The sequence below is a fragment of the Ursus americanus genome, chromosome 12 (genome assembly GCF_024610735.1).
Source record: "Ursus americanus isolate L20-20 chromosome 12, mUrsAme1.1.p, whole genome shotgun sequence".
NCBI classification, from domain to species: domain Eukaryota; kingdom Metazoa; phylum Chordata; class Mammalia; order Carnivora; family Ursidae; genus Ursus; species Ursus americanus.
Genome location: NC_142138.1, coordinates 43,768,728 through 43,776,891, shown reverse-complemented (window position 1 = coordinate 43,776,891; position 8,164 = coordinate 43,768,728).

Here is an 8,164-nt window from a genome sequence, read left to right as displayed (position 1 = left end):
CAATTTTTTTTAAAGATTTTTGTATTTATTCGACAGAGATAGAGACAGCCAGCGAGAGAGGGAACACAAGCAGGGGGAGTGGGAGAGGAAGAAGCAGGCTCATAGCGGAGGAGCCCGATGTGAGGCTCGATCCCACAACGCCGGGATCACGCCCTGAGCCGAAGGCAGACGCTTAACCGCTGTGCCACCCAGGCGCCCCTCATTCCCGACATTTCTGACCTTGATGCTGTAAACTGTCAAAAGGAAACACACACACACACAAAGACTAAGAAAAATGTAGAGGAAAGCTGATGAAAGAAAAGTGGCTGCTTTCAAATCTCGCCTTTCACCAATTTTCTTTGATACAGGAATGGATATAGTACTATATTCACAAATCTCACCATGTATATAAATTCTTATTTTTAAATGATTGGATTTAAACAGTTTATTGTATTGAAAATAACAGGCTCAATTTAATTAAGCTATATGTCTTAAAAATAGCTGGTGGTTTGGCTTCAAAAGCTTTTCTATTTCCAAATAGGCTTGGGTATGCACGTATATGGTTTAGAAAAGTAAAGCAAAACATATTCAGTTCTTTATTCAGGCACTAAGAAAGAATTTTTGCACTCTCCCACCACACTGGTTCTGTTCAGCCTCTTTGACTTAAATCTCTCCTGGTTCTCAGCTGACCCTCAGTGGTAATCCCTTGTGCTTTGGCGACTTTTGGGTTAATGTGATTATTGAGCATAGCTGTAATTTAATGGTGGATTCCTCAAAGTTTTGACATTTCGACAGATTCTTGCTTTTGGCAAGGGAAACTGCCTTTAGTTCTCAGTCGTAAGGTAAAAGCTGCTAAGATGAAAACAACACATCAGCAAAAACTAGATCTGAGAACATAAAAATACCTGAATTTAAGGTAATTTTGAACTGTATAAAGAAAAATTCTACCCTTCAAAACATAGTCAAGTTTTATCATATGAAAAGGTATAAAAAATACATAATATCTACCTCTTTGCCCTGCATTAGCTCAAGGATGTGCACCAACTAAAAATTTTGTGGTTATTACTTTACCAGGTATGCACTGCTTTTTGAGACAGCCAGAGTTCTTTTTTTTTTAAATTGAAGTATAGCTGACATGCAATATTATGTTAGTTTCAGGTCTATAACACAGTGATTTGACAATTATATACATTACAAAATGCTCACCACAATAAGTATAATTACCATCTGTCACCACACAAAGTTATTATAATATTACTGACTATTACTGACTGTACTCCCTATGCTGTACTTTACATCCCCAGAACTTATTTGTTTTATAACTAGAAGTTTGTCTCTTAATCCTTTTCACCTAGTCCACCCACCTCTGGTAACCACCAGTTTGTTCTCTGTATTTAATGAGTTTCTGAGTCTGGTTTTTGTTTTTTATTTGTTCATTTGTTTTTTAGATCCCACATATAAGTGAAATCATATGCTATTTGTCTATTTCTGTCTGACTTATTTCATTTAGCATAATATACTCTGGGTCCAAGCATGTTATTGAGAATGGCAGAATTTCATTTTTTATGGCTGAGTAATATTCCGGGGTGTGTGTGTGTGTGTGTGTGTGTGTGTGTGTGCGCGCACGCACATACATACTGTATACATATATAATATACATATATTGTCTATTACATATATAAATATATTCCTATATATTTAATATGAATATATATTCATATATACATATATTCAATATATATTTGAATATATATTCAAATATATTCAATATATATATCACTTCTTCTTTATCTATCCCTTTATTGATGGACACTTAGGTTACTTCCATATTTTCACTATTGTAAATAATACTGCAGTAAATACAGAGATGCATTATTTTTTTGAAGCAGTGTTTTCATTTTCTTCTGGTATATACCCAGTAGTAGAATTACTGAATCATACAACTGGTTGTTTTTTTTTTAATTTTGAGCAACTCCCATATTGTGGCTGCACCAATTCACATTCCCACCAATACGGTGTGAGGGTTTCCTTTTCTCCACATCCTTGCCAACACTCGTTATTTATTATCCTTTTGACACTAGCCATTCTGACTGGTGTGAGGTAATAACTCACTGTGGTTTTGATTTGCATTTCCATCCTGGCTAGTGCTGTGAGCATCTTTTCATGTGTCTGTTAGCCATCTGTACATCTTTTGTGGAAAAAGGACTATTCAGAGTCCCTGCTCCTTTGTTCCATTTATTTATTTATTTATTGAATTGTTAAAAATTTTTATTGTGATAAAATATACATAAGAGTTATCATTTTAACCATTTTTAAGTGAACATTAATTATATTCACACTGTTACTCAGTCATCACCACCATCCATCTCCAGAGTTTTTCATCTCCCCAACGGAAACTCTGTACCCATTGAACAATAACTACCCATCACCCCTTCAATGCAGCCCTTGGCAACCCCCATTTTACTCTCTGTCTTTATGAATCTAGGGACCTCCTATTTGTGGAATCATACCATCCTTTTATGACTGGGTTATTTCCCTCAGCATAATGTCTTCAAGGTTCATCTTCATTGTAGCATGTGTCAGGATGTCCTTCCTTTTTTTTTTTAATCTTTTTAATTTAAATTCAGCTAATTAACATATAATGTATTATTGGTTTCAGAGGTACAGGCCTGCGATTCATCAGTCTTATATAATACCCCATGCTCATTACATCTCATATCCTCCTTAATGTCCATCACCCAATTACCCCATCCCTCCACCCCCAACCCCTCCAGCAAACCTGTTTCTTTGCTATGATTAAGAGTCTCTTATGGTTTGTCTCTCCTTCTAGTTTTGTCTTGTTTTATTTTTTCCTATCTTCCCCTATGATCCTCTGTTTTGTTTAGCAAATTCCACATATCAGTGAGATCATATAATTGTCTCTCTCTGATTGACTTATTTCACTTAGCATAATACCTTCTAGTTTCATCCACGTTGCAAATGGTAAGATTTCATTTTTTGATGGCTGCATAATATTCCATTGTGTGTGTGTGTGTATACACACACACACACACACACACACACATATATATATATGTATAATATATATGCCTCTTTGGTTAGATTTATTCCTAAGTATCTTATTGTTTTGGGTGCAGTTGTAAATGGGATCAACTCCTTAATTTCTCTTTCTTCTGTCTCATTGTTAGTGTATAGAAATGCAACTGATTTCTGTGCATTGATTTTCTATCCTACCATTTTGCTGAATTCCTGTATGAGTTCTAGTAATTTGGGGGGTGGAGTCTTTTGGGTTTTCCACATAGAGTATCATATCATCTGTGAAGAGTGAGAGTTTGACTTCTTCTTTGCCGATTCAGTTGCCTTTTATTTCTTTTTGTTCTCTGATTGCTGAGGCTAGGACTTCTAGTACTATGTTGAACAACAGTGGTGATAGTGGGTACCCCTGTTGTGTTCCTGACCTTAGGGGAAAAGCTCTCCATTTTTCCCCATTGAGAATGATATTTGCTGTGGGCTTTTTGTGTATGGCTCTTATGATATTGAAGTATGTTCCCTCTATTCCTACACTGTGAAGAGTTTTAATCAGGAAAGGATGCTGTACTTTGTCAAATGCTTCTGCATCTATTGAGAGGATCATATGGTTCTTATCCTTTCTTTTATTAATGTAGCGTATCATGTTGATTGATCTGTGGATGTCGAACCACCCTTGCAGCCCAGGAATAAATCCCACTTCGTTGTGGTGAATACTCCTTTTCATGTACTTCTGGATCCTATTGGCTAGGATCTTGGTGAGAATTTTTGCATTTGTGTTCATCAGGTATATTGGTCCGTAATTCTCCTTTATGTTGGGGTCTTTGTCTGGTTTTGGGATCAAGGTAATGCTGGCCTCATAGAAAGAGTTTTGAAGTTTTCCTTCCATTTCTATTATTTGAAACAGCTTCAGAAGAATAGGTATTAATTTTTCTTTAAATGTTGGGTAGAATTCCCCTAAGAAGCCATTTGGCCCTGGACTCTTGTTTGTTGGGAGATTTTTTGATTTCAATTTCCTTGCTGATTATGGGTCTGTTCAGGTTTTCTGTTTCTTCCTGTTTCAGTTTTGGTAGGTTATATGTTTCTGGGAATGCGTCCATTTCTTCCAGATTGCCTAATTTGTCGGCATAATAGTTGCTCATAATAGTTCTTATAATTGTTCGTATTTCTTTGGTGTTGGTTGTAATCTCTCCTCTTTCATTCATGATCTTATTTATTTGGGTCCTTTTTCTATTCTTTTTGATAAGTCTGGCCAGAGGTTTATAAATCTTATTAATTATTTTAAAGAACTAGTTCCTATTTTCATTGATCTGTTCTATTGTTCTTTTGGTTTCTATTGCATTAATTTATGCTCTCATCTTTATTAATTCTCTTCTCCTGCTGGTTTAGGCTTTATTTCCTGTTCTTTCTCCAGCTCCTTTAGATGTCAGGTTAGGTTGTGTATTTGAGACTTTTCTTGTTTCTTGAGAAAGGCTTGTACTGCTATATACTTCCCTCTTAGGGTTGCCTTTGCTGCATCCCAAAGGTTTTGAACAGTTGTGTTTTCATTTTCATTTGTTTCCATGAATTTTTAAATTTTTCTTTAATTTCCTGGTTGATTCATTCATTCTTTGGTAGCATGTTCTTTAACCTCCATGTATTTGAGTTCTTTCCAACTTTCCTCTTGTGATTGAGTTCAAGTTTCAGAACACTGTGGTCTGAAAATATGCAAGGAATGATCCCAATCTTTTGGTACAGGTTGAGATCTGATTTGTGACCCAGGATGTGATCTATTCTGGAGAATATTCCATGTGCACTTGAGAAGAATGTGTATTCTGTTGCTTTAGGATGGAATACTCTGAATATATCTGTGAAGTTCATCTGGTCCAGTGTGTCATTCAAAGCCCTTGTTTCCTTGTTGTCCATTGCTGTGAGTGGGCTGTTAAAGTCCCCTACTATTATTGCACTATTATCAATGAGCTCCTTTAAGTTTGTTGTTAATTGTTTTATATATTTGGGTGCTCCCAAGTTAGGGGCACAAATATTTACAATTGTTAGATCTTCTTGTTGAATGGACACTTTTATTATGAAATATTGTCCTTCTTCATCTTTTATTACAGTCTTTGGCTTAAAATCTAATTTGTTGGGGTGCTTGGATGGCTCAGTCGTTAAGCATCTGCCTTCAGCTCAGGGCGTGATCCCCAGAGTCCTGGGATCGAGCCCCACATCAGGCTCCTCCACTGGGAGCCTGCTTCTTCCTCTCCCACTCCCCCTGCCTGTGTTCCCTCTCTCACTGGCTGTCTCTCTGTCTGTCAAATAAATAAATAAAATCTTAAAAAAAAAATCTAATTTGTCTGATGTAAGGATTGCTACCCCAGCTGTCTTTGGATGTCCACCGCCTTACTTTCAATCTGGAGATGTCTTTGGGGCTAAAATGAATCTCCTATAGACAGCATTTTGGTGGGTCTTGCTTTTTTATCCAATCTGATACCCCTGTCTTTGATTGGGGCATTTATTCCATTTACATTCAGAGTAACTATTGAAAGATATGAATTTAGTGCCATTATATTACCTGTAAAGTCACTGTTTCTGTATATTGTCTCTGTTCCTTTCTGGTCTATGTTACTTTTGGGATCCCTCTTCACTCACAGGATCCCCTTTAATATTTCTTGCAGGGCTGGTTTAGTGATCACAGAGTCTTCTATTCATTATTTATTTATTTATTTATTAAGATTTTATTTATTTATTTGTCAGAGAGAGAGAGACCACAAGCTGGGGGAGTGGCAGGCAGAGGGCGAAGCAGGCTCCCCATTGAGCAACAAGCCGAATGCAGGTCGTGGTCCTAGGACACTGGGATCATGACCTGAGCTGAACGCAGTTAACCGACTGAGCCACTGAACATTCCTATCACAAATTCTTTTAGTTTCTCTTTGTCCTGGAAGCTTTTAATCTCTCCTTCTAGTTTGAATGACAGCCTTGCTGGATAAAGTATTCTTGGCTGCATATTTTTCTCATTTAGCACCCTGAATATATATAATGCCAGTCCTTTCTGGCCTTCCAGGTCTCTGTGGATAGGTCTGCGGCCCATCTGATGTTTCTACCCTTGTAGGTTACCGACCTCTTGTCCCAAGCTGCTTTCAGGATTTTCTCTTTATTTCTGAAATTTGCAAGCTTCACTAGTATATGTTAAGGTGTTGACCTATTTTTATTGATTTTGAGGGGGGTTCTCTGTGCCTCCTGGACTTGAATGCCTGCTTCCTTCTCCAGATTAGAGAAATTCTCCTCTATAGTTTGCTTCAATATAACTTCTGCCCCTCTCTCTCTTTCCTCTTCTTCTGGGATCCCAATTATTCTAATATTGTTTTGCTTTATGGTATCACTTATCTCTCAAACTCTCCCCTCGTGATCCAGTAATTGTTTAATCACTTTTTTCCTCAGCTTCTTTATTCTCCGTCATTTTGTCTTCTATTTCACTAACTCTCTCTTCTGCCTCATTTATCCTAGCAGTTAGAGCTTCCATTTTTTTTAAAGATTTTATTTATTTATTTGAGATAGAGAGAGCATGAGCTGCGGGGCAGAGGGAGAAGCAGACTCCCCACTGAGCAGGGAGCCCATGTGGGGCTCAATCCCAGGACCCTGGATCATGACCTGAGCCAAAATCAGACACTTAACCAAGTGAGCCACCCAGGCAGCCCTAGAACCTTCATTTTTTATTGCATCTCATTAATAGCCTTTTTTATTTTGACTTCATTAGATTTTAGTTCTTTTATTTCTCCAGAAAGGGATTTTCGAGTGTCTTCTGTGCTTTTTTCAAGCTCAGCTAGTATCTTTATAATTGTTATTCTGAACTCTAGTTCTGACATCTTATTTTATATCCATACTGATTAGGTCCCTGGCAGTCAGTACTGACCCTTGTTCTCTTTTTTGAGGTGAGTTTTTCCATCTTGTCATTCTGTCCAGAGAAGAAGAGACGAATGAGAGAACAAAACACTAAAATGGCAACAACGACTCCAGAGAAATATACACTAAACAAATCAGAAGAGAACCCAAACCCCCCCAAAAAAACTAGGACTAAAAAAAAGAGAGAGAGAATATAATCAGACAGGTGAACAGAACAGAGCAATATACTGGATACTGTGTGATTTTGGTCTGTTTGTTATAAAACTGGGTACCAAAATTATAAAGAAAGAAAAACTTACCTATGTACAAAAATAAGATTAAATGCAATGAAAGGATAGAATGTAACTGTAAAAATGAAAATTAACACACACACACACACACACAAAGAAAATATAAACAGACAGGCGAAGAGAACAGAACAATACACTAGATTCTGTGTGTATTTTGGTCTGTTTGTTAGAAGAAACTGAATTACAAAATTGTGAAGAAAGAAAAAGTTATATATATACACAAAAATAAAATTATATACAATGAAAGGATAGAATGTAACTATAAAAATGAAAATTAAAAAACACTTTTAAAAAGTTGATAAAATAAGAAATTGGTTGAAACGGAAAGAGGGGAAAAAAGTAAAATTGAAAGACTAAAGAGTCGTGAGGAAAAAACCATGAATTCTATATACTATTTTCTCCTAGCCCCGGAGTTTTGCAGTTCTGTGTGATAGGTAAGCTTGGTCTTAGCCAGATGTTCCTGGGGGAGGGGCCTGTTGTGCTGAGTGTCAAGTGTCTTTGCCCTGGTTGGAATTGCACTATCCTTGCCAGGGAGTCAGGCTAAGTAGGCAACTCTGGATTGCTCTATGTGGCTTTTGTTCCCTGAAGGCTTTCTGCCCCACTTTAGAGGATGAGAATGATAATGGAATTCTCCCAACCTCCAGCTGTGGAGCTAAAAGTTCGTGCCCGCCCCCCTCCTCGGTGTGCCCTCAGGGAATAGCAGTCAATCACTCCTGTCTCCTTCGTCTCCATCTGCACTCTGTGCTCACCTGGCCTGTAACAGCATTTCTATCTCAGGTAAAAGACTCAGCTTCGAGTCTACGAACCCTTCAGACTCCAGCAGCGTGCACTGGGGCTGGTCCTCCCAGGGGAGGAAGGGGAGTTTCCAGGGTTCTGCCGCTTATTGGCCCCTGCAGTCGCTCATCTGTGTTACAGTTTGTGGTTTATGGCAACCCAGAGCTGAAAGCCCACTCCTGGGCTCGCTGGTTGCAGCCAGCTTCCCTGCTCCA